We start from the raw sequence: 26,809 nt of genomic DNA on the forward strand, positions 1-26,809 counted from the left end.
GTCGAATCAAACCTAGGGCTAAATTGCCCAGCACCTGTTGCGAAACTGTGCCACTAATGCAATGTATTTGAACTGGACTTCCGGAGCTGTCTGTTTGAATTGCCTACATGTGCCCATTAAAGTATATGCAATTGCTGTACTGAGAGTGTGAGAAAATAAACGAGTTTTTGTTTTAATATTATTGTATTTTTAAGTACCTTTTCATTTATGATTAGCTTTTCAGTGTATATTTCATTTGAAAGTATAATTATTGTTAATCCAGCAGCTATTTAGGGTACAGTGAAGAGGAGTTCTCATGATGTGATAGATGTAGTGTACCACCTGGCCTAGCCAGGCAGGGTGATGCCACCCCAGTATCTTCTGTCATATCTGGGTCCAGCGCGCAAACACGAGGTGCAAACAATAAGCAATGAGTTGATTATTATTTGTGTTAGGTACGTGTTGCATTATTTTAATAAAAAAATAGCATTTTTTTAATTAAATAAGTGTCTTTTTTTAATGTAAATTATTTGCGTCCACCTTCATAATGCACTTGCTTTGTTTGGAAAGTGGGTAGTAAACAGCGAGCATCTAGCCTCCTCTTTCTGCCGTGCACATACTACTGTATACTTTGCTGGAAAAACTCACCCTCCACGCGCACTCCCGAAGAGCAAGATGGGTACGCGGTATGAACATTTTCTTCCCAACGCTTGGCACATGTAAGCAGCAAGCAGCCTCCCACGACGTGATTTGTCACAATTCCTTATTAAGTATTATACCCTCGGCGCCATTGTGTGGCTGCGCGTGAAAGGATTTCAAAGCGAATCTCCCGTGGAGCTGTTCGTGTTTCCCTGACCACTGCTCTTGTTTCCTCTTCAGCTGCAAGCTGCATTCAACCCTCCAGGATCCTTGCTTGATTCTTTTCTGCTGTTTTTCTCACAACATGCCAACTCCTGTCCCCTTTGGCATTTCAAATCCGCCCAGCGAGCGCGAGGGCGCAGTGTCTCGCGCTCAGCGCATACGTGACATGGCGGAGGACCAATTCATAAAGCAGGATGGCAGTGTTTTTCTGCCTCTTTCATTTGGAAGGAACATTCTGCTCTTGTAATGTGAAACTTCTCACACTTTCTTACAAGAAATACTCATGATAACAAGCTACTCAAAGCATTTGAGGGTAAATCGTTTGGACCTATCCTTTCATAATGGATGTTATCTAGGAAGGCGGTGAATTTGTGGCAAAAAACTGCGTTTTTTTCCACAGAGAAAAGTATCTAATTTTATTTTTGGTTTTATCTACAACACCGACTGAAATTTCAGGCTCAGATTTCCTAACTTTTTTGTGGGCAAGTCACGCAAGGTCACACACAGTGGGCCCAGTCAATGCAAGGGTGTGTGCTGTCAAGCGCAAAAGGTATACGGCGCTGAAAAGGTGCCCAACAGAGGCATATGTTTGCTCTTTGCATTTCTACCCTAGGAACAAAACATTTGCTAAGGTTTTATAATGGAATACCTTTTGATATGCCCACTGGAGCCTTGGGTGGTAGTTCTTATGGGTATTACCACCCTTTTTAGCACTAGCACCATCTAGGAGTTGAGCACAAATTGTGCTGGTTTCGTTGTTATCCCAGGCACTTATCAAGTTTTAGCTGGTGGTAACTGCTCATGCAGAAGTAAAAAAATGATGGTTAGCCTGCGCAAATGATCACAAAAATATTTTGCGCATGTTGCTTCCTAAGTTTTATCGGCCAGATTCATCAATGTCCCGTTTTGCGAGTCCTAAATAGCGATTATTAACGCCTTCGAGGCTGATGACGAGCTCAGCTCGTCATGAGCGTTACCTGCCGTGCGCTTATGACGAGCTGAGCTCGTCATGAACCGCGGGGTTTTCAAAACCGCCGCGCACAGCGGGAAAAGCCGCCGCAGCGATGCGGTTAAGGAATCGCTATTAAAGACTCGCAAAACGGGATTCATGTAGAAATCGCAAAAAAAATTGCGATTTCTACAGCTTCCTTATTTGCAATTATCAAATTGCTAATCGCAAATAAGGATGCGATTTCAAGGGTGCCAGGGGTGTCCAAAGGACACCCTGTAGCACCCCTGAAATGAAAATGTAGACTGATGTTGCGCACACACATGTCCAAAAGACATGTGTGTGTGTAACATACAACTTAGAAAAATGCACTAAAGTGCATTTTTCTACGTTTTCGCTATTTACCACGAAGTCAGACTTCGCGGTAAATAGCGGCCAAAAATTGCGAATTCGCAATTCTGAAATGGCTCATGAATAGCATTTAAGGAATATCTAATTGAGATTCCTTAAATGCGATCGCAATTTGATAAATCGCAATTATTTGCGATTTTTCAAATTGCGAGTTCATGAACCATTGATGAATCTCAAATGCCATTTTTGCGGGCGCAAACGGCCGAATTTTGCGATTCGCACCGTTTGCGCTCGCAAAAATGCTTGATAAATCTACCTGTAAGTGCCCAGTTGAAATTTGAAATGCACTGATGTATTTTTGAGTCTGACAAAACAGCACCCTAAAGGACCCCTTTAATAGGTCATCTGTGTGTGCCAAAAGCCATAAAAGTGACATCGTGAGACTGCATTAATAAAATATGAACATGTATGGCTTATATAAGGATCATTAAATCCTTCTGTCTGCCAGCCTTCATATGAGACTTTATCCCCATTTGCAAGCTGGGCGTTATATTCTGATCCCTGTGCAAACAGAAGTTTGCACCTGCATTGTAATCTATATCGATTGATAATTATCACACTCCACTACGCTTCCCTAATACTTGTCCGGAGGAAAAATCTGCTGAAATTGATCAGGGGATTTCCTGGTACAAAAGGCGAAACATGTGGAATATTTTATGTTACAAACTGAGGGGGGGATTTAACAATTCTCCCCGCAACGCAACGCAAGGCAACGCAACGCAGCCCAGCCCAGCCTTCAGCAAGGCTGAGATGCATTGCACAACAGGGAGGGAGCAGGAGAGTGCCATATCTTCAAAGATATGGCTCTCTCCTCCCCTTTCCCTTGCGCCGGCACTGATTACAGCTGCCGTTCACCACGCACACACCTTAGCGCCATAGCGCTAGGGTGTGTGAGACTAGCATAGGTTTTGTACAGGAAGGGTACGACGTTCAATGCCTGCTGCACAATGCAGCATGCATGCAAAGTGGGAAAAAGAAGGGGAAATGAAAGCATTTCTCCTTCCTTGCGCCTAGTTTAAAAAGGTGCAGTTTTCCCACGCTAAACCCATTGTACTGTTTTCAGTAAATTGGGTTTAGCGTGAGAAAGCTTGGGTGGTTGCATGGGAACGCCCATGCTCCACCCTTGGTACGCCCCCATGGCGCAAAGTAATGCGAAGCAGCGCTATGTACTGCTTGGCATTACTTCTACGTTATTTTCAGCGCTAATCAAGTTTAGCGCTGGAAAGTTGATCAGGAAAAAAAGATTTTGCGCCTCTTCGCTTCACTTTTGTGTTACAAACACAGCGCAAAGTCTTAGTTAATCTATCCCTGAGTCTGCAAGTTATTCCTCAAAATATCAGAACAGGGGGTATCTACCACACCCAGAAAATACCTCAGCGTGGTCCAATGCACTTTACTGGGTGTGGTCAATACCTCCTCTTCTGATAATCTAAAGTGGACCCTATACAATATATTGTCACTATATTCCCCCTTGCTCTCAATTCCTGTTTTCTTAGGTAAACTGAAAGGCAATTGTGAAATAGTGTGCTCTTCTTTGCTTAACAACATTTGCTGGTATGTTGATCCTCATATTCTCTGAAAAATGATTAGGCTGCCATAATAGTGTGCCTGGTCCAAATGGCATAACACAGGATATTTACAAAGAAAATCCCCAGTTTTGGGTGACAAATCTACCACTCTTTTTAATTATGTTTCCATCTCAGGTACAATTCTAACCGACTGGCGTGGCTGTATATTAAATCCAATCTTTAAAGGTATTGATAGGTCCACACCAGAAACTTACTGCCTAACAGCCTTTTTGGATGCAGAAGAAAAATATTTTGCATCAGCTCTACTGGCTGAACTAACCTCCTGGCCCCTCACAAATAACATAATTCCTCTAAATCAAACAGAGTTTATGAGGGGGTTGGGGACAATAAGGAATATTTTGGCGTTGGCGCTTATAATTGATCCACTGAAAAAAAACAAAGCAATCTCTACATCTATGTTTTGAATTGGCTTTTGATTGTGTTGATCACGGGAAATGATGGTCAGCTCGTCAAATGGGACATCCCCCATCCCTTTTGAGAGGGATATAACAACTGTATACCCATACCTGTATCCCAATAAAAGTAGGCAATGGTACTCGTGTTTCGGTAAACAGTCATAATATCGATTCCAAAATATAGAATGGACATAATATCGAAGTAAAAATATAGAATGGACAAAATATCGAATGGACACAATATAGTGGTTAAAAATATCGAATTTAAGGTAAGTAATATCGATTTTCAAAATATAGAAGTCAAAATATCGAAGTATACAATATAGGCATTAAATATATCGATTTTTTAATAATATCAATTTTTTTAAAGTGTTTTGTATGTTAGTATATGTGTGAAAAGTGTATATTAATTTTTGTAATGTATGTTTAATGTATTTTAAGTAATTAATTTTATGTTATTTAATTTTTGCGTAATTTAATTCTGTAGCGGGTTGTGGGTTTATAGGGGAATAGGCTGGGGAGTAATTTAATTGTAATTAATTAAATATTTGTATTTACTAATTGGTATTCATTTTGAATTTATTGTTATTTTATAATTGGTAATTAATTTGTATTAATTGCCAATTAATTTGTATTAATTGATTAATTGTTAATTATGTTAATTTTCTAAATGTATTTTCTGTAGCGGGTTGTGGGTTTATAGGGGAATAGGGTGGAAAATAATTTAATTGTAATTAAGTAAATAATTTTTTTCATTTATTGGTATTGATTTTTAATTTATTGTTAATTAATTTTTAATTGGTAATTAATTTCTATTAATTGGCAATTAATTTTTATTATTTAGTAATTATTTTGTATTAATTAAATATTTGATAATTATGATAATTGTATTAATGTATTTTCTGTAGTGGGATGAGGGTTTATAGGGGAATAGGGTGGGAAGTAATGTAATTGTAATTAATTACATATTAAAAATACTTTTTGTGTATTGATAATTAACTTACTGTTAATTTTTAATTGGTATTAACTTTTATTAATAATTAGTTTTTGTTATTGAAAATTAATTAGTTGTTAAATAATTATGAATAGGTTATTAATTTCAATTAATGTTTTATTGGTATTGATATTTAATTTATTTTTAATAATATATTAAATCATTACTTTCCCTGCTGTTAAACTCACTGGAGTGGGAATAGTAATTTTCACCCTCCCGCTATCCAACGCTTTCCCTACTGTTGCACTCTCTGGAGTGGGAATAGTATTTTTTACCCCTACGCTATCCAACGCTTTCCCTACTATTGCACTCTCTGGAGGGGAATAGTGATTTTTACCCCTACGCTATCGAAAGCTTTCCCTACTGTTGCACTATCTGGAGTGGGAATAGTAATTTTCACACTCCCGCTATCCAACGCTTTCCCTACTGTTGCACTCTCTGGAGTGGGAATAGTATTTTTTACCCCTATGCTATCCAACGCTTTCACTACTGTTGCACTCTCTGGAGTGGGATTAGTAATTTTTACCCCTACGCTATCCAATGCTTTCCCTACTGTTGTACTCTCTGGAGTGGAAATAGTAATTTTTACCCTTCCAATATCCAACGCTTTCCCTACTGTTGCACTCTCTGGAGTGGGAATGGTAATTTTTACCCCTACGCTATCCAACGCTTTCCCTACTGTTGCACGCTCTGGAGTTGGAATAGTAATTTTTACCCTCCTGCTATCCAACGCTTTCCCTACTGTTGCACTCTCTGGAGTGGGAATAGTAATTTTTACCCTTATGCTATCCAACGCTTTCCCTACTGTTGTACTCACTGGAGTGGGAATAGTATTTTTTACCCCTACGCTATCCAACGCTTCCCCTACTGTTGCACTCTCTGGAGTGGGAATAGTAATTTTTACCCCTACGCTATCCAACGCTTTCCCTACTGTTGCACTCTCTAGAGTGGAAATAGTATTTTTTACCCCTACACTATCCAACGCTTTCCCTACTGTTGCACTCACTGGAGTGGGAATAGTATTTTTTTGCCCTCCCGCTATCCAACGCTTTCCCTACTGTTGCACTCTCTGGAGTGGGAATAGTAATTTTTACCCTTACGCTATCCAACGCTTTCCCTACTGTTGCACTCACTGGAGTGGGAATAGTATTTTTTACCCCTACGCTATCCAACGCTTTCCCTACTGTTGCACTCTCTGGAGTGGGAATAGTAATTTTTACCCCTACGCTATCCAACGCTTTCCCTACTGTTGCACTCTCTGGAGTGGGAATAGTAATTTTTACCCCTACGCTATCCAACGCTTTCCCTACTGTTGCACTCACTGGAGTGGGAATAGTATTTTTTCACCCCTACGCTATCCAACGCTTTCCCTACTGTTGCACTCACTGGAGTGGTAATATTAAATGTTACCCTCCTGCTATCCTACGGTAAAATATTGTACATTTTTTATTAATAACTTAAATTAATTATATCTTAATTTTAAGGTTATTTGAGTATTTTTAAGTATGTTTTAGTTAATTATATTTATTATTTCATTAATTTAAATTACTTTTAAGACATTTAAAAAAATTCGATATTTTGACTGACTATATTTTTTACAGACTATATTTTGGATTCGATATTTTTATACTTACCTGTTTGTAGATAGGAATTCGATATTTTGGCATTCTATATTTTTGTGACGATATTTTGGTAAGTCTATATTTTGTCATTCTATATTATGTCAGTGATCCCGTGTTTCAAGGAAAGCATGGACACATCAAGGCCTCAAACAGGGTTGTGTAGTAGCACCGTTTCTCTTTAACCACTTTCTAGAAGACCTAACAAAGCCTCTTGATCAGATAAATTGTTACCCCCTTTGGTTGCACTACGTTTTAGTAATCTATTAAATGCAGATGGCGTGCTCCTTTGATTGGACTATAGTACCTTATGGATGCTTTTTTTCAATATGCTTGTGAAAATATGCTGGAAATGGACAGAAACAAGACTAAAGTTATGGTAATTTTGGTCAGTAACTTTCACTCCCAAAACTGGTCTCGAAATGGGCAGCTTCTTGACTTTGACTTATTTTTGACCCCAACCTAGTGATTAACTAAGCCACCATACAATGGCCTACACTAATTCATAAATGTACAACGTATTAGTAGCTACAGGAAACAGAATTAGTGGCCATTCTGAGCTTCATGGAGCTAGATCCTTGAAGGAAACTCTGAGAACTTTACTACTCCGTTCAAAAATATGACCTCTTTAACTATATTCATGACAAGGAAGCCAGTACTATTTAAAGAAGAACTCAAATCTTGAAAGCATTCTCATTTTAATTCATGTCTTCATGTCAAAGCAAAATTGAGCTAAGGATCCCCAGCTATACAAGTCATCTCCACTGGTACCTACAAATGATGGGACTGTATCTGTTATTTTTTTCTATGTACGGAGGTGCACCTAAAGAATCATGCTTCCCATTATGGAGCAACTGGATCTTCTACACGATGGTTGGGGGAAACATGTGCCCAATGTACTGAATTTCAGATAAAGCCCATCAAGTCGATAATTTTCACAATTTAAACATTCTTTATTTTTATTATGATGAATGCTTTTCTGTATCCGAATCCTAAAAATAATTATGATCCAGACATGAACCACAGCTAAATCAAGACTTTGGAAAATTTTCCAATATTTTAACTTGGATGGAATGCTGCACAATTCATCATAAAAGGAAATAGCACATGACATTTCCATATGGTTGAGTTTGCTTGGGGGGGAGTTTCTTCTGAGAGGGATTGTTCACAAAAGGAAAAGCGGACACGAGGTCTTCCTACTAGATGGCTGCGATTGACTCTTGCTTTACGTCCTTTAATCTCTCATGGTTAACGCCGCCCGGCCTCCGGGATGTGGGCACACGGGCTCTGTAACGAGATGCTAGGAGATTGGTACGTAGCAGCCACTACGTTTGGAACTGTAAAAGGTGAATACATGTAACTTTTATATTGTCTGCAATAAAAATATATTTAAAAAAAAATAAAAAATGGTTGAGTTTGCTTACATGCTGTGTTTGTAATGCAGCCACTCTTTCGGGCATCAATTAGATGGGCACTTTATAACACGTTTCATTTGGACCAATGTCCTGAAGGGATATTTAGCTGCATTAGATGATTAGAATTGTTTTGGGGAAATGCATGTTTAGCAGAATAATTGCAGTCTTAGCCTTTAAAAAGACAGGGCACCTGTAGTAATAAATATACACAGAAATGTTTTCGGACATATACACATCAAAACTGCAGGTGTGAGGTAGCCCTCAGCAGTGAAACCGAGACAATCTGTGAATGGGTGACATGTAAATAAAAACAAGCCGGTTGCAAAACAGTTGCTGTGTATCAAGCAAATTTGATGCTAATTCATCACTGTATTTTGCATTTGGATACTTTACTCCACATATCTAAGGGTATCATTAAGTTAGCAACTTAAAGGCTTACCCTTTGGTGAAAGGTAGACCAACTCTATAATACACCTGGGTAAGAGATGATGGTGCCTTAGTATTGCCAAAACTTGACCTCTAGACATTAAGCAACTCATCTAAAGAATAGGGGTGACGATACATTACAAGTAGCCTTGGTCATTGGACTAAAGCTGAAGAGCCCCAGCAAAATCCTTTTTCCTCTCAGGTGGTTCTGTCATTCTAGATCTGGCAGGTTGAATTGCCTTCGTTCATCCCGTGTCATAGGGAATTCACACAGTATATTCTTGACAATCCTTGACAAGGTGAAGGTAGACTACACAGTGGCCCCTGAAGTCTCCATGTAAACCGCATATGTGAAAAACTTGAATCTACAGTCTGGTAAGCAATTTGATGTGGAAATGCATGATGTTCTCCCACCCCGGCCTGCTGCTAGAGCCTAAGTTCTCCAGCCAACTAGAGAGTAGTGTAACAATTCCTATGTTGATTTTGGATCTTCATTTTATACTTATAGAACAAAGTATGATCTTGAAATGTATAAATGAAATCCTGTATTTCCTTCAGACACTTTAGTCAAATATAATTGTATCTCTGGCATGATTGTACACATTGCATTCTCCTCAGCCACATGTTTTGAAAGCCTTCTCCTTAATACGTATTCTCATTTTCACCATGAGACAGGAGCAGTACTTTTCAAATGGTTCAATATCATTTTTGTCACCATGATTTATATAGCCCTGCCCTGACTACAAAATTATTTGCAAAGAATGCACCAATCATTCTGATGGTGACCTTGCTATTATCTATAAAGATACATTATACAGTTCCACGTCCAACACTAATAGTTTCGAAGAGCTAATTTATTTTTCCATCCTTTAAGGCCCACATTTCCCACAGCAGTTCTCTTGCTAGGTTTGCAGTACTCCAAATATTGAAGTCAACAAATTATAGGATTCCAGGTGACTTCAGTATGTACATAGACTGCTCAAAGAATCAATTTATTCAGCTAAATATCTTTCCTCTCTCCATCCTAAGCCTTCAGTTACTAGTTAATCTTCTAACCCACTCAGCAGCAGTGGCGTAATGAAACTTGAGGGGGGCTCCCCTGCAAAGTACATGCAGGGGGACCCCCACACTCCAGACCCAGTCTAGAGCTTTCAAGCCAGGGACCTCCCAGTGCCAAAGTGGGCCCCCGGAGCTCGGGGGCAGCGAGGCCTTTTATTACGCCACTGCTCAGGAGGCCATGGAGTCAATCCCATTTTTATTCCGAATTCCTTTATCACTGTCACAGCTCCCCTTCCTGCCCTCTGGTCAGATCATCATAGGGTGCCTTTTAAAATTTCTCTCCTGTCTTTTCTACGGGTTCTCTCTTATGTCTCATGCAGACGATTGGCTCTTTTCAGGGCAATATGGATAACACCTCTGAACGATTCAATGTCTGTCAGCAGTTGCACACTTAATGAATAACAACACTCACAAACATAATGACAAAACTGGGATTTTCATAATAGGAACTCACTCTTCCCTCTGGTCCGCTCAGTGACCACCCCTAGGTTTGGGTCTCCTGACGTCGCCTTCAGATTATATATTAAGAATTTAGGGTTCAATTTTTTTGAGAGCTATTTTTTCTTTCTTAATAAACTTATCCTCTGCTTCCCATCAACTGATGAAAATCAGTTGTTCAGGCTATTGTCATGTCTTGTATTGACGGTTGTAATTCCTTATATTTTGATCTTCTCAAAAGCTTTTTAAAAACTTTAGCTCATTCACAATTCTGCTTCTAGACTTTTTTCGAGTCTGCCAGAATGCCTGCAATATTTTCCCATCTTAGCAGTCTTCAACAGCTACCCCTAGCTGAGCTTATTTTATTCAACACACTCTGCTTAGATTACTATACACTAGATAATTCAGGCCATTCTGTATTTCAACACTGTCTTGTTCCTTACACTCCACCTAGGGTTCTCCGCTCTGTTTCAGCTCATTTTGGCAGAGTCTCTATATCTTCAGGGTAGTCACCCCTTTTTGTACCTGTTTACTAAATGGAAATTTGATCTGTCTAGCAAGTCATCCTGACAAAATCTATATCTTTTTCTGTAAATAGTTCAAGGTCTGGATGTTTAGAAAGCTTATTCAGCTAGCTGCCTATTCTCTTGAATCCCAGCACCAAAACACCCTCTTAGGATAGCAGAGTGCTCTATCAATTGTCATTGATTAATTGACTTATTCATTAAAAAAATTATTTCAGCAAAATTGACACAAATTAAGCTCCTACATCTACCAAAGCCAGATCCTTGCCGATCATAGTCAGAACCTTGCCTGGCATGCAGTAACTCTATTTTAAATCCACTTTAAATCTTCTTGGGAAACAAAGTTACAATCCATTGGAGCAAGCAAATTGTGCAGAGAAAGTGTGATCAAAAAAGTAAGCTAACTTCCTTCCGGGATGGATCTGTTATAGGTAGGAATTCTGAAGCCAATTACAAAACTAAAAAATGGCTAATAATGAACTTAACACTCACTATCCCCTTAAGGAAGAGAAGATCTCAAATGAATAAGACAGTAAAAATGGTTTACTGGCAAGTATCTAAGGCCAGTGCAATCAAACTTTGTTAAAGTTTTGTTCAAATCATCTGGGTCTGAACGTAAAAACACCTAGAAAAATGTTTTCATCAGTACATGAAATTGAGAAAACTCTTGTATTTGCTTCCTTTGTTTGAGACACCTCTCATTTTATAGCTTGAACAGTGGGAGCAAATAGGGTAATTTCCAATCTCCACCCACAGTGAATATTCGGAGGATTAATAATGATATGCAATTGGCAGAATTTGTGTCACCAACTACAAGACCTTGCAAGAACTATTCAAAGCATTAATAGATTCAATCCTGAAAAATAGAAAATATTCATTAAACAATACATCAGTTTCCTACTTATAGTCACTACACTGAAACATAACAAAGTATGAAAAAAGCAACCACTAAAAAGCAAAGAATAGCTAATCTTCTTTATCACAATGTCCAATAATCAATTTAATGATCCCCTTAATTGAGGCAAACAATCAGGTTCCCAAAGTTATGTCCATCTAAACTAACGTACAATTTTTTTTACAACATTATGTGTGGATCAAAATATGAGGAGGGTGACCAAGCAGTCATAAATGGAAGATATACTGCTTAACTATTGTTTGTTTAAATCTTCTATAGTGTGTACTAAGAAAGGAATAGAATCTACAAAAGGCAACACTGATACAGCCAACTCTTTAGCCCAGCACCGAAACCTAATGCCCCACCTTAAAATTACATTGGTGAAAGCCCTCTATGACAAAAAATATTGTGTGGGTGAATCATTAAACTAGTATCATAACACACACCACCCAGGTCTTCTTCTGCCCTCCAGCCCAGCTTCTCTATTTCACTCTGGGACAGTGATGCTGTCTGCTCTAAATGCCATTTCTTTACTGCTCTCTGCATTTACTGCCTTCTGGAGTGCTGCAATCAAGGGTTCAGTTCTATATCAATTTGTTGTAAATCTGATTCTCAAAACAATGATTTGCTCCATGTAAAGGTATTTGATGTAATCCCCGTTCTTGGGCAAAATGTAATCTCTGATTGCCAGTATGTCACCTCCAATCCTAAAATGTCTGACCATCATTCATTGCCTTTAAATGAGCTAAATACTGATGACTTAAGAAGAAGCTTGTGTTTCTGTAGCGAATGGAGGGAGATCAGTAAGGCATCTTGGGTCCATTGTTCCCGGAATCTCTCCCACTCTAGTAGAGGATGAATACATAAAATGTAATGGGCTAGCCGGTGCACTTAATGGTGCCCATCCATCTGTTTGTGATTTAAAGCCCCCGTGTTAGCAATAACATAAAAGTGGTTGCCTGGAACGCTGTTGGCCTAATCAATACCTCAGAGAAAATAAAAAAAAATTTAATCAGCTTAAAGGCAAATAAGATCTGCATTCAGGAAACCTGGTGTGCTTCTGATTTTTTGTGTGATGGCTATTTTGTTTTAAGTTTTAATGTTCTCCCTTCTATGAAAAGACATTCAAAAAGTAGGGATAGCTATTCTGTTGAGTAATGAGGTAATATTGACATATAATATCTTTAATGGCCCCTCTAATTTCTTCCAGGTTAGTTCCAATAGTTCTAATAGTAGACAGGGGTGTGAGACTAGTAGTGGTGAATGCTTATATTCCCCCAGACAAAAGCTACAATAACATGCTTTTTGACATATCCTCTTTCTCAACAAACATTGGGAACAGTGAGTGGGATCCTCAAGGTCTGTTGGTTGGAGGCTTAAACTGTAAAGTATTCAACAACTCCATTAATTGTTTCTCTGACACAGAAAAAGAAGCTGCATTTAAAATTTCCGCCTTTACTTTTTCAACCCAACTAGAGAAATTATTAAAGAGGGCTTTCACTTCTAAGTGATTTAGGAAAGAATGATTATGTGATTTTAAATGATAAATTTACTCAGGATTCTCCAGCTCAATATACTCACAAATCCCCCCAGGGAACATCTATCATTGATTATAGTATTGTTTCCTACACTACTGTTACATTTTTGAGAGATCTGAAAGTTGTTGTTTCCCCATGTAGTGGCCATATATTACTTGTTTTTTCCCCTAGAATTCAGCCTGTCCCTTGAAGGGCCATGGAAATGAGATGGAATACCCCCTAAATTTGATAAAAAATTCAGGCAGGATGCAGTGGCCCCCTTCTATAATCTCCAATTGAAATAGCTACTTGAGGGGGTTGTCCATGACGTAGACCTTTGGAATATGGACATCCTTAACTTCTATTCCCAATCTATGAAACAGATTGTAAAGGATGACCGACCGATACACCCCAAGTACTCTCGTAAAGGGCTTCGTCAACCATTACTTTCCCTGAACAGGAAAATTAACAGATTGACTCGAGTGCAGTTTGTTTTCTTTTTGAGGGAAAGAGACAGACTTATTTCCTTATTGAAGAGAAGAAGGAGGCATTTGAAGGCTGGTCTTAGAAAGCAGAATGTCAACTGACAGCTTCAATGAAAAATGCTAGAAATGTATGGGCCATCATTGCAGATTGTTGTGGTTCTAAGGTGAGATCTCATTGATCTCTTAATCTTGAGGACATTTCGAGACATCTTATTCTCTCATTATAATCAGAGATCTCAGAAGTACAAATTCAATTCAAAGATCCATCTGCTGATTGTAAGATGGTAACTGATAGCTATGGTCCCCCACTCGGTTGGTGAAATTGAGTCCTCAATCAGTGCACTGTAGTCCTCGGGCACAACGAGCCCTGACGAGGTTCCAATTTCAGTTATTAAACAAGAGGCCACCCTCTCGGTAATAATTCTTCAAGCAGTTTTTGAATATTGTTACAATCATCTGCTAATTACTGTCAAATCACCCTCTTAGATGCAGTTGGCAAAGTCTTTACCAAGTGCCTATTAAAACACATTACTTCCTGAGTAGAGGGCTGTAATAACATCCTGTTGCAACAAAACGGCTTCAGGAAATACCAAGGCATGTTAAACAATATTTCTGCTTTGTAGCTCATTAATGAAAACTATGTAACGATCATGGGCTCCTCAGTATATGCTGCATTTACAAACTTCTTCACAGCCTTTGATAAGGTTGATCATCCAACACTGTGGAAGAAGTTACTTAAACCCAGCATTCAAGCAACTTTGCTATATTTAATTATTGCTTTGCACTCTTCAACCTGGTGTAAAATTCTGATGGGAGGTGATTGGGCCCTATCCATGGATTTTAACTACAAAAGAATGGTCTGAAGCAAGGATGTTTACTTGCTCCTTTGCTATTTACATTATATATATATGCACAACATTTCCAGCTTCATATCGAAAGGCATTGGTTTTCCACCAAGTATTGGAGATTGCTCTTTAACAGGTCTGCTTTATGCAGATAATATTGTACTCTTCAATCTTTCTCTGAAAGTTCTAAACAGCCGCTTTGAGGCTTTCCAACAATATGCCAAATATTATGCTTTCAGGGGGAAAAGCATGTAAACATATTAACTTCTCCTGGCACCTGGGCTCTCAAAAACTAGAAAGGGTTAAATTATATCGCTTTCCAGGGAAAAGTATGTCTAGCTCCGACATCGATTCTGATCATATATCAAACAATGGGGTTAAAGCTCTGACTCAAGCCAAAGACTTAGGTGCTTTTTTAATGCAGGAGGTAAAAGAAAATGTTCCCATCTTCTCACTGTATATCAGGCCAAGCGCCCTTCCACCTTATTTTATAAGGTGGAGCTAGATGTGGCAGCCTGGGCTTTTTGGATAAGACCGACAGCTAAATTCTAAGATGTCTGTCCACATGCAATCGCTTAGCCATGACCGGCGCTTTAAGACGTTTGGGATGAAAAGTTATTTTGCACAAGGATTGGTAGGAGTGATATGATAAGCTTCTTGTCTGATACCGAAGCGATGTTTCATCACTAAGGCAAATTATATTAAAGGAGATTTTTGATTTGAAGAGAGAGAAGACGCTATTTTAAAAAAAATTAAGTACACACTGGAGCAACTGGAGTTCGATCGAAATGTATCTTCAAGCCAACTAAAAGCATGCCTAAAACATGTTTCTATAAATTTAAGTTAACGCCTGGAAAATTGATTTGTGTAGTCAAAAATAGAGATATGCAGTTTTAGTAAATTCCGCCATTACATAAAGTCCGCAGCTATACTTGGCATACAATTTGCCGCAGGGAGTTAGGTGTTTTTGAACTTTATTAAGATTGGACAGGCTTCCATTAAATGTTTTAACTTCTAAATGGTATGGTATTTCAAAGGTTTGTAATCTATGTCAAAATGGGATCCAGGATCTGAAACATGTCCTATTTGTCTGTCCAACACGGTTGTTATGGCAACAAGGTGGCAGAGACCTCTTTTTCTGAAGTTTTGAATACGAACTACAGCAGAGGCTCTTCAAATGTTATATAATACTCATAATGAAATGTTTTGCTTCCAAGTTTTGAACTTTAAAAAATCTTTTTTATATTTGTACTGAACATTTTAATGTGAATCTCCGTGCTTCTGATCTGCTAATTTTTGACGGTCTAAATTGTGGGTAGCAGCATAATTTGTTTTTAAAATCTATTTCTTACGTGTTTTGTATTTGTATGTTTTTGCTATATGTGGACCTCCTAGGGTTTCCAAAACATGAAATAAAAATTTTAATAAACCCTTACTGTTTCGAGGGTCACACACATAACAATTGTGTTGTTAACACTCACCCAATTCTACAAAGAAAAAAGAAGATTGGCCTATTAAAGCTACAGAAGGGGATACGCCAAATGAATATCCATTTAAAAGATAAAATACCACATTGAAGTCCATATAATTAAATAAACCAGATTCCCTTACAAAAAGATTATGTTTTCGAAGAAGAGGGCATGCTTATTATTAAGCTCTATATTTTTGTTACATATATCAAATAAATAATGAGTTTCTTCCTGTATACAGTTTAGACGTTGATTCAATTACAATCAGGCATTTGTCAGTAAAATATTCACATTAGTGCACCACAGTTAAACAACAATAAATTAATGTATGCTCATAATTTACTTCCAACTTCTAATGAATCAATAAGGTGTTCACTGTAACTACCACCACCATGTAAACATCTGTGCTAATCACAAAGTATAAAAAACAGAGAAATTAAAAGCTACAATTCAAAATACACCAGAGAAGGTTAAGAAACTGAAAAAAAATTATTTGGCACCCAATAATTGTTATAATGTCTTTGTGCCAAGATCAAAAGTCCTACCAAAGGGTATGCAAATGTGTAAGGCTGAGGTAAACTAAAGAAAACAACTCCTGTCCTCCCCTGGTGGCGACTGGAGGCGCGTGGGCAGTCGTGTGGTGGCCGGATCCTTCCAGCTCATCGTTTGGGGCCCTACGATCGCCCGGCCGGAGGAGGGCTGCGAAGCTGGGACCCACAGTTTGGTGACTCCCAAAGCGGTATCCTGGTGAGGCGATACTTCGTGAGGGCTCGGGGGCAGGTCGGCCCTCGTGCGCAGGTACCGTGCTGGGACCCGAGAGGTCGGGGAGGCACTGGACACCCTTGCAGTGCGCAGTTGGGGGTGATCTGAGGCCCGATGGTGTGCCAGAATTGGGGGGCGCCCTCATAGTTGGTGGAGGCCTTGGGGGCCCTGGACTGGTTCTGCATGGAGCAGCGCCTACAGTACTGGACATTCGGCATGTGATTTGTTGCCCATGGAGTGTGGCATTTGGAGGTGGTGGCGGAGGAGGCCCCCAACGACAACTTGTTGACCGGAGGCGGAGAGATCCTGAGGACAGAGGCCTGCGGTGAGGCCAGGTCTGAGTGTCGGAAGGCGCGGTTTGGTGGCTGGGCCTGGCACACCTACTCCGGAGACAGTCGGCTCCTGAGAGGGGCCCATGACTATAGTGGCAGCCCTGCCAGTGGAGCAGTGGGGCTTGGAGTGTTGGCCTCTGGTGTTGCGAGGGACCTGGAACCGGCTACAGAGGGGTGATCCTACAATCCGACCCATCCGGAGGTCGAGCAGTGTGGGCCCTGGTCGACGGACCGTTTGCGCTGGTGAGTGCCCCAAGGTGCCGGCCGAGATGACACGTGGTGGGAGCGGAGGGAGTATCACGAAGTATGGCCCATAGACAAGTATATGGAGCCAAATGGAGGGGCCGGGGCAGCGGGGGGACTCCCAAACCCTGGTCCTGATAATGCAACGCTGCTGGCTACTATAAATCAATCCCGGGATGCTCTCGATGCCAAAATTGGGGCTGCGGAGGCGGACGTTACCCTGCTGCGCCAAGATCTGCGCAATGCAGTAGCCCGCATCACAGAAGCCGAAACAAGGATATCGGGGGTAGAGGACGATGTGACGACCCTGAAGCGGAAAGTTGCCAACATGGAGAGTGTGCAAAAGAGTCTGGCGCTTTGGGCTGAGGAGGTGGAAGGCCGGGCCCGACGGAACAACCTGCGCTTTGTGGGACTCCCGGAGGGTTGCAATATGGAGACATTTTTGACGCAATGGCTGACGAGCTGGCTCCCTCCGGACTCCCTCTCAATTTGCTGTATCATTGAGTGGGCGCACAGGGCCCTGATCCAGAGGCCGCCGGTTGGGTCCCACCCCAGGCCGGTAATTGCCAAATTATTGAACTATCATGACCGGGACACTATCTTACAACAGGCACGGGCAAAGGAACCTCTCCTTTATGAGAACCAGCGGATACATATCTTTCCTGACTATACAAGGATGGTGCAACAGCAGCGCCAATCATTTATGGCGGCCAAGGCTCGGCTGCGGGATCTCAAGCTTCCATACGCTCTCCTGTATCTGGCCCGTCTGAGAGTGGTATTCCAGGCTCGCACACACTTCTTTGATTCTCCTGAAGAGGTTTTCCAATGGACCGACGAGACAGTGAAGGTGCGGGCCCATACCCCGCCGGGCCTAGACTCCGATGCCGGGCAAAGTTGAGAACAGTCGCGGACGGCCCGAGGGTCGAGGAATAGGGGGAACTGGCTCTCCAGGTCCCAGAAACGCTCAGACTCAAGGGGGGCGGAGGGGGGCTCTAAGAGTGCTGCAGATCCTCCTATAGTTGCACCCTGACTACCGGTCCAGTGGGTACAGAGAACACGGCTATGCTGGGGTATTGCACTGCTCTGTCTCCTTCGGCCGGGGCCAGATTGTTGTTGCTATAGTGGAGTACCTGGCCAGGACGGACTGTGAAAGTATGTGGTGAAGTATTATCTGTGGTTTGCGGGGTGGATGGGAATAGGGGGGCGGGCTCTACCCCTGGTTGGGTTTTGTTGAGGGGGAGGTTAGAGGATGGGTTGCGAGGGGGGATCTATTGGTGGGGCTGGGCCTGGGTCCTCTGTTTTGGACCCTGGGCTACCTACGCCACGATAGGTACTTCAATGTTCTTGAGGTATGGGGTTGGGAACCGGGAGTTGGGGGGGGCAGTTTGTTGGTGCACAAGGGGGGGTGGATTGGGGGGGGTCACACGACACTAGAGGCGTCTCCTTAGTTGTTATGCATGCATGTGTGGTGCTCAGTGCGAGGGCATTTCCCTTTGTGGTTCATTGATGGGGGTGCAGAAGCTAATGTGAGTGGTGTCGGGGCTTCCCTTCACATCCTCAGCTGGAATGTGAGGGGTATGCTGGATCAAATTAAGAGGGGCGCTGTGTTGCGACAGGCCAAGGGAGAGCGCGCAGATATTTTACTGCTGCAGGAAACTCATCTGATGGGTAACAAAACCCTTTGTTTACAGCGCTTTGGCTATCAGCAAGTCTTTCATGCAGGATTTACTAGAGGCTCCCGGGGGGTGGCCATATTAGTGCATCTCAGGCTCATGTACGTCCACCTCACCCAGTGGGCAGATCCACAGGGCAGATACATATTTATTAGAGGTACGATTGGGGAGGAGACCTTTGTGTTTGGCAGCGTGTGTGCCCCACCCCCTCTGCAATGGTCCTTGATAGAAAAGTTGTTCACACTTTGGGCCGACATTCCCGAGTCATTGGCAGTGGTGGGAGGAGATTGGAATGACGTCATGGATGGCCTGGTGGATAGGTGCAGGCCGGGGGGAGGTCGGGGGCCTGCAGTAGCTACTAGGCTGGGGGGTATGGTTACCAACTTAGATTAAATAGATACGTGGAGGTATCTGCACGCGACTCAGCGGGATTACACTTATGTTTCAGCAGTCCATAACTCCTTCTCCAGGTTGGATTATATTTTTGTACCTCGAACAGTTATAGGCAGGGTAGGTTCGGCGGCCATTCTGCCACGGGGACTATCCGACCATTCGCCGGTGTGTATAGCGTTCCAGCTGGGTAGGGCGAGGCAGCCGGTGGCGCCTGTCCACCTGGCACCTCCACAAGGAGGATTATCAGAAACGCATGAGGGAGGCCATTACCCACTTTTCGACTGATAACTTTGGATTGGTGCCGGCGGCTGGGACGGTGTGGGAGGCCCTGAAGCGCACGCTGCGGGTAGTGGACATTGGGTGGTGTGCGGCTGTGCTCAGACAGCGTAGGGTAGACTTGCAGCGCGTCGAGGCAGAGGTAGAGTCCCTGGAGCGGCGCTGTAGTGCGGGGGGAGAGAGTCAGATGGTGGCACTACTTCTTCTAGCTCAGCAATCCTATTCGTCGCTGCTCCTAGACGAGGCTCGCCAGGTTTGGCTGGCGACGCGCAGTAGAATTTATCAGTGGGGGGACAAGCCTGGAACAATGCTGCATCGACTTTGTCAGGGCACATTCCAGGCTCAGACTTTGCCGGGGCTTCTGGATGTCGCTGGGGGCCCACTTATGGACCCAAGGCTTCTGACCGAGAGCTTCGCATCCTTCTATGCGGATCAATATGCCCTGAATGAGTGCCTCCCAGTGGAGATGGTAGAAAAGTTTATAGCGGACCTGCTGCCCCGGGCGGTGACGGACGAGGTCAGGGAGGATCTCGAGCTTCCACTGACAATGGAGGAGCTGGGGAAGGCCTTAGGTGAATTGAATACCGGGAAAGCTCCAGGACCAAATGGGTTTCCCAGCGAGTTCTTCAAGAAATACCACACTCAATTGGGCGTGCATTACAAGGCAGCATTGGAGGAGGCACGGGACCGGGGCCGCCTCCCTGCAGATTAGAGGCATGCCGAAATAGTGGTGTTCCAGAAACCGGACAGGCCGCCAGACCAGCATGCTTCGCATAGGCCGATCTCCCTATTAAATGTTGCGGCAAAAATGTTGGCCAAAGAGCTGGCCAATCGTCTTTTGCCCCATATTTCGGGCCTCGTCCACCCTGATCAGGCTGTGTTCATGCCTCATAGGGCCACTAGGCATAACATCCATAGGGCGCATGTGGCGGTGGCGGCGGTCCGGGGCCTCGCGGTGCAGCCGGCTCTTCTCCTAGCCGATATTGATAGGACCTTCGACTCCCTAAGTTGGGTCTATTTATTTGCGCTGCTGCCCCGGCTAAACTTGGGGCCTCGTTTCCTGTCCTACCTACGGCTGCTCTACACGGATCTGACGGCTTCAGTGAGAGTGGCGGGTGCCATTTCTACTAAATTTGCAATCGGGCGGGGAACCAGGCAGGGCTGTCCTCTCTCGCCGTATCTATTTGCTTTGGCAATGGAGCCGCTGGCGGCCTGGGTCCACATGGACGCACAGCTTAGTGGCTTTGAGTGGGAGTTGGGTCCAGCTGACAGAATAGCCCTATACGCAGATGACGTCTTGTTCTTTCTTACTAACCTAAATAGGTCCGGGCCTCTTATTCTTGAAATAATGCAGATCTTTGGTGAGACCTCTGGCCTGTACCTAAATCCTCGTAAATCGACGCTATGGATGCTGGGGGACCGGGCCGGAGTGGGCGACCGGGCTTCGGCGCTGCAGGTGGCGGTTGGAGGTATTAAATATCTGGGAGTGTTTCTGTCCGAGGTCCCTGCTGTCTCCTGGGAGCGCAATATGGTACCGGTCTGGGATAGGGTCCGGACTGACATGAAGACTTGGTCCCGTATGCCTCTCACTATATACGGCAGGTCTGCCATGTTTAAAATGGTGGCACTCCCCCGATTACTCTACCAACTACAGAATCATCCCTATCCTATATCTCCCCAGTGGTTTCGCCAAGTTAATTCAGCGCTGGGATGATTCCTTTGGGAGGGAGGTGTGGTGCAGGTGGCGTTGCGGACATGTTTTCTTTCAACGTACTGTGGGGGTCTAGCGTCCACGGATGTCCTGTCGTACTATCAGGCCTCTCATCTCCTTGTTCTAAATGACTGGTGGTACGGGGACAGGGGTGACCCAGCATACGCCCTGGAATGCCATCTGATGGGGAACAACTCTTTACATCAGATACTATATGCGGCACACCTTCGCAGGGGGCTGCCGCTGGCAACTCAGCAGGTATTCCAGGTTTGGAGGCAGACATTGCGTCGTATGGGATGGTGGGGCAAACTGACTGCGGAAACCCCGCTGTGGCAGAATGGACGTTATCCGGCTCTGGAGTCCCTTCGGCGGTTCAGGGGTTGGGATGACATCGGGATCTCGAGGTTAGGGAATGTCATGTTGGGCACTACGCTTAAATCCTTTCAGGACCTCCAAACGGAATATGGTATGCCCCGGTCCCAATTTTTCCAATATTTGCAATTCCGTCACGCTTACACCAAGTCTGGTGGGTTTGGATCCCCTCCCAGAGTTTAGTCCCATGGAGGCCAAGGTCTTCATGGGAGACTTAGGGGAAAAAAATATATCACGCATCTACCAGACTCTCACCACACATTGCTCCTCGACACTACAGAAGCTTAGGGAGTCGTGGGAAGGGGATGTTGGGGCATTAGAGGAGGAGGATTGGCGGGAGGCACTGGAGGCCCCTAGAGGTGCGGCGATAGCAATGAGATTGAGGCTTATTCAATTTAAATATCTCCACAGAATTTATTATACTAGGGAGTGTTTGTGGAAGGCAGGTCTTATTGCGAGCCCGAACTGTCTGAGATGTGGTGGGGAGGTGGGGACACTGCTTCACACGGTGTGGAACTGCACCTCACTGGATATATTCTGGAGAGGAGTGTGGGGTTGTCTGGCAGAGGTTGTGGGGTGGGAACTCCCGCGTACGGCACGACTGGGTTTGCTACATGTGATTGAGGGGGTTTTGGGGAATAGGTACAAGAGGCTTTTATTGGTCTTAGGCTTGACCCTCGCTAAGCGGGATATTGCAAAAGCTTGGAAGGATCCCCGAGCTCCTTCTGTTCCGGTGTGGAAGAAGGGGTTGGACTTCTGCATGGGTTAGGAGCGGCCTATTTTTGAGGCCCGGGGCTGCCCGCGTAAACACTATCGGATTTGGAAGAGGTGGGCCGACTACATGGGCTTGTGGCTGGACCCTCGGGTAGAGCGAGTGGTTACAGTGGGGAATGTGTGCTGAGCCATAACTACGGATGTATAGATGGTACTGGCCTGAGACACCAAGTGTTGACCAAGGGGGACGGGGTTGTGTGACCAGGGGGGGTTCCAGGGAAGGGGGGTTGGGGGGGAGGGGTGGGAAGGGGGGAATTTCACTGTGTTCAGTTTGATATTGTTTCCGTATAAAATGTTGTACAGATTGCTATGACAATGATGCTTTGTATTACTTGGCGGCTACCTTCGACATGCGGGGGGTCGTGATATATGTGCAATCTATCAAATAAAATCTGTTTTAAAAAAAAATTACACACAGCTCATAGGGACTCTGTTTTAACTTTTCTTCTTTATTCATAATTGCATGATTCCATATAATCAATTGTAACATTAAATGTTCATACTTTGCATATCAATTCTCGCCCCCAAAAAAATATAAATGCATGAAACACAGGTCACAGGAATAACTGAAATGTCTCATTATAAAAACACACTGACACAGCAAAGATTAATGATTGTTTAGACAATGTCAATGTGCGGCCATTTTGTTAGTGATAAAGTCACAGATGTTAGTATGGGAATTAGAAAGTGCTACCATTGTCTGCACCAGTTGGGGTATCAAATTCAACTGAGAAGTGTGTTATGTGTTTGTGACAAGTTTCAGTAATGTTGATCAAAAGTACTTCTTAAGAAAGCATGTCATGGCAATATTTTTAGGGCATATACTTAGGGGGGAGATTTACCAAATCTCCATGCAATGCAGCGCAGCCCTGCGCGAGACTGTGGTGCATTGCGTGACAGGAAGGAGCAGGAGAGTGCCATATTTTCAAAGATATGGCTCTCTCCTTCCCTTTCCCTTGCGCCGGCACTGATTACAGCTGCCGTGTGCCACCCACACACCTTAGCGCTGTAGTGCTAGGGTGCGTGTGTGAGTCCAGCCTAGGTTTTGTACAGCAAGGGTACCCTTCCTGTACAGAATACTATGCCTAGACACGAGGGAAAGCTTTTTTAAATGTGTATGCCTGCTGCACAGTGCAGCACGCATGCAAAGTCGGAAAAGGAAGGAGAAATGAAAGCAATTGTACTTCCTTGCTCCTAGTTTAAAACGGCACACTTTTCTCACGCTAAACCCAATCTACTGTATTTAGTAAATTGGGTTTAGCATGAAAAACCTTGGGTGGTTGCATGGGAATGCCCATGCACCACCCTTGGTATGCCCCTTGGCGCAAAGTAATGCAAGCAGCGCAATGCGCTGCTTCACATTACTTTTACTTTATTTCCAGTGCTAAACAAGTTTAGCGCTGTAAGGTAAATTAGAAAAAACTATTTTGCGCCGTTTTGCGTCACTTTTGTGATCGAAACACAGCGCAAAATCTTAGTAAATCTCCCCCTTAATGTGTTTTGATTTTGTTGAGAGCACATCAATTAACATGATGATATGTTGAAGGCAAATATTTATAAACTAGCTTACCCGTCGCGCGTTGCTGCGATCTCCGAAGAATGGAAATTCAAGGAAACTCGTTATGATAACATTCAATTTACATTGTGTCATTTTTATTGAAACGTATTCATTTTAATATGGACAACATTTAAAAGTGTCTTTTTAATTCTATTTATTTATTCGAGTGCTTGTGGATACACGATTTTTTGTTTTTCCGTCTTGTGCGTACATCAGTATTCAAAAGATTATGAGGGCCCTTGGGGCCCGATATTTTAAAAAAATTTATGCCAGAAACCTTCCCGGGAGTGTACTCAACAACTTCCCAAAGTTTCCTGGCGATCGGATGAATGCTGTTTTAATTCTATTTATTTATTCGAATGCTTGTGGATACACAATTTTTTGTTTTTCCGTCTTGTGCATACATCAGTATTCGAAAGATTATGAGGGCCCTGGGGGGCCGATATTTAAAACAAATTTATGCCAGAAACCTTTGCAGGAGTGTACTCAACAACTTCCCAAAGTTTCCTGGCGATCGGATGAATGCTGTTTTAATTCTATTTATTTATTTGAGTGCTTGTGGACACACAATTTTTTGTTTTTCCGTCTTGTGCGTACATCAGTATTCGAAAAAAAGATTATGAGGGCCCTAGGGGGGGCCAATATTTAAAAAAATATTATGCCAGAAACCTTCGGGGGAGTGTACTCAACAACTTCCCAAAGTTTCATGGCGATCGGATGAATGGCGTAGTAATGTATAAAGGACAAACAGACAGACAGACAGACATACATTCGTTTTTATATATATAGATATAGGGGAGACTGTACTTTGCAATCACATGCATGCAGTTAAGTTTACATCAATTGATCATATTGTGACAGTGTTATGCGAGACTCATATTCAAGACAATGAAGTTAATTAGCAAATCGAAATATTTTAAAAGTGTGATTTATGCGGGCCGTGGATATTTATTTATTATAGTCATGCGCTATTGGTATGCCCACACTGGGCATTTGTGTGCATCTCTATACTTAAACCTTCGCAGATATGTTGTACGGTCATGTCTGGAGTCCATCTGGCCCATAATTGATTGATATTAGAATAGATGTCTTATTGTTTTTCGTACAGTACCCACATCCCAGGTGGGTATTAGAACTGGACATTGTTGCCCTGTCATAAAAACGTTGGTTGAAGCTGTCTTGGCCCTAAAGGGCTTGGATCCCGTGTTGGAGGGGAATTACACCTTAGTTGTCTGAAAATACCTCCCAAAAACGTCTTTTAAAGGTACTTTAACACAAGTTCATCAACATGACAATTAAAATAAACACGATTACTACTATTTCGTACTAAGTGAATTGAAATGAGGCTTCTTTCAAAGTTGGAGTAAATTCAATGATTAATTAATGTACCCAGAACAACATTTCAGGTTCTTATGCTTAATCTTGTTCCGTCTTCACTCCTTGGCCCTGGGTCAGGTCTAGAACAATTTAGATAATCTTTCATGGCATTTAAGTTGGAACATAAGTGATGTTGTTAAATGAGCAGGTCTCTGAGCTTGCGGCCTCCATTTCCAGGAACACTGGGTGAGTTCTGTCTTCCTGACGTCCTGAAATGATTAGCTTTGCCACGCTTATTAATACAGTAACTAGTAATTTCGAATCTCTCAAAATAAAGATAATTCATCCAGGGAATCGCCGTGCAGCTGCATATCACGCTGAGAACAATCCTCTGCTGAAGAATAATTTAAAGTTAGAAAATGTGCATGAGCTTCAAATCATACACTGCACCTGCTGTTACCCGAAAGAATTAGATTGCTAAATGAGATACAATCAAGGCACACCAATCAAAATGTGATTTTCTCACTTAACTGCAGCTACCGCATCCTATTAATCTCAGTGCAGCTGCAACTAAATGGCAGAAACAAGGCTGTGGTGCAATTGTCCTGAATACCACCTACTGGGACCCACAGTGACTGAGCTTAACACAGAATAGTTGGCATGGGTTTCTTAGTGTTCCCGATGAGCGTAGGGAGCGGCTTGTCGGATTATAATATTGGTGGTATAAGTCCATAAATGCTAATGCTTGTATATTGAGGGCCCAGATTTACAAAGACTTTGTATCTGGTCTGTGCTATGTTTTAATGCAAACTTGACACAAAGTGTTCGGTTGGCTTTTAAAATCCAACGCAAATTGCGATTCACATTGGATTGTAACCACAAGTGTTAGACCTAGCATCTCTGCTGTTGTTTCCCCTGTCTTTTTGGCTTCTGCATCCTGTATTTTTGACTGTATGATGGCCGTCATTTTGTTGAAGTTTGAACTCTGGGCACTTTACCACTGCTGTTCCGTACTAAAGTGCACGTGCTCCTTGTGATGTTTTGTTATCCATGATTGGCATATTTGATTTACTGGTAAGTCCCTAGCAGGGTGCACTGTGTGTGCCCCCGGGCCTGTACATGAAACGCTACTCGTGGTCCTGCAACACTGATTGTGCCACCCACATGAGTAGCCCTGCAAACATGTCTCAGGCCAGCCATTGCAGAGTATGCAAGCGCAGTTTTAAACTGACATGTCAACCTGGCAAGTGCACCCAGTTGCCAGGCCCAAACCTTCCCTTTTATTACATGTAGGGCACCTCTAAGGTAGGCCTATGGTAGCCCCTTGGGAAGGGTGCTGTGTATGTGAAGGTTATGACATGCACATGTATGTTTTACATGTCCTGATAGTGAAATACTACTAATCTTTTTTTCACTATTGCAAGGACTACCTCTCCCATACGTTATCATTGGAACTGCCTTATAACATCTTACAAGTGTAACTTTCATTTGGGAAGAGATAGAGATTTGGAGTTTGGGTTCCTTGAAC

At 42.8% G+C, this 26,809-nt stretch overlaps 1 protein-coding gene and 1 long non-coding RNA gene across 5 annotated transcripts in view; one reads left to right on the forward strand and one right to left on the reverse strand.

The window, feature by feature from the left end:
* Positions 1-900, reverse strand: part of LOC144786249 (uncharacterized) — a 56,061-nt gene extending 55,161 nt beyond the window's left edge. The window contains exon 1 of the long non-coding RNA XR_013602094.1: positions 628-900. This is a non-coding gene — a long non-coding RNA (uncharacterized LOC144786249). The remainder of the gene's footprint in view (positions 1-627) is intronic.
* Positions 1-26,809, forward strand: part of ADCYAP1R1 (ADCYAP receptor type I) — an 857,256-nt gene that overhangs the window by 336,594 nt on the left and 493,853 nt on the right. The window lies entirely within an intron of this gene.

The sequence above is a fragment of the Lissotriton helveticus genome, chromosome 10 (genome assembly GCF_964261635.1).
Source record: "Lissotriton helveticus chromosome 10, aLisHel1.1, whole genome shotgun sequence".
NCBI lineage: Eukaryota > Metazoa > Chordata > Amphibia > Caudata > Salamandridae > Lissotriton > Lissotriton helveticus.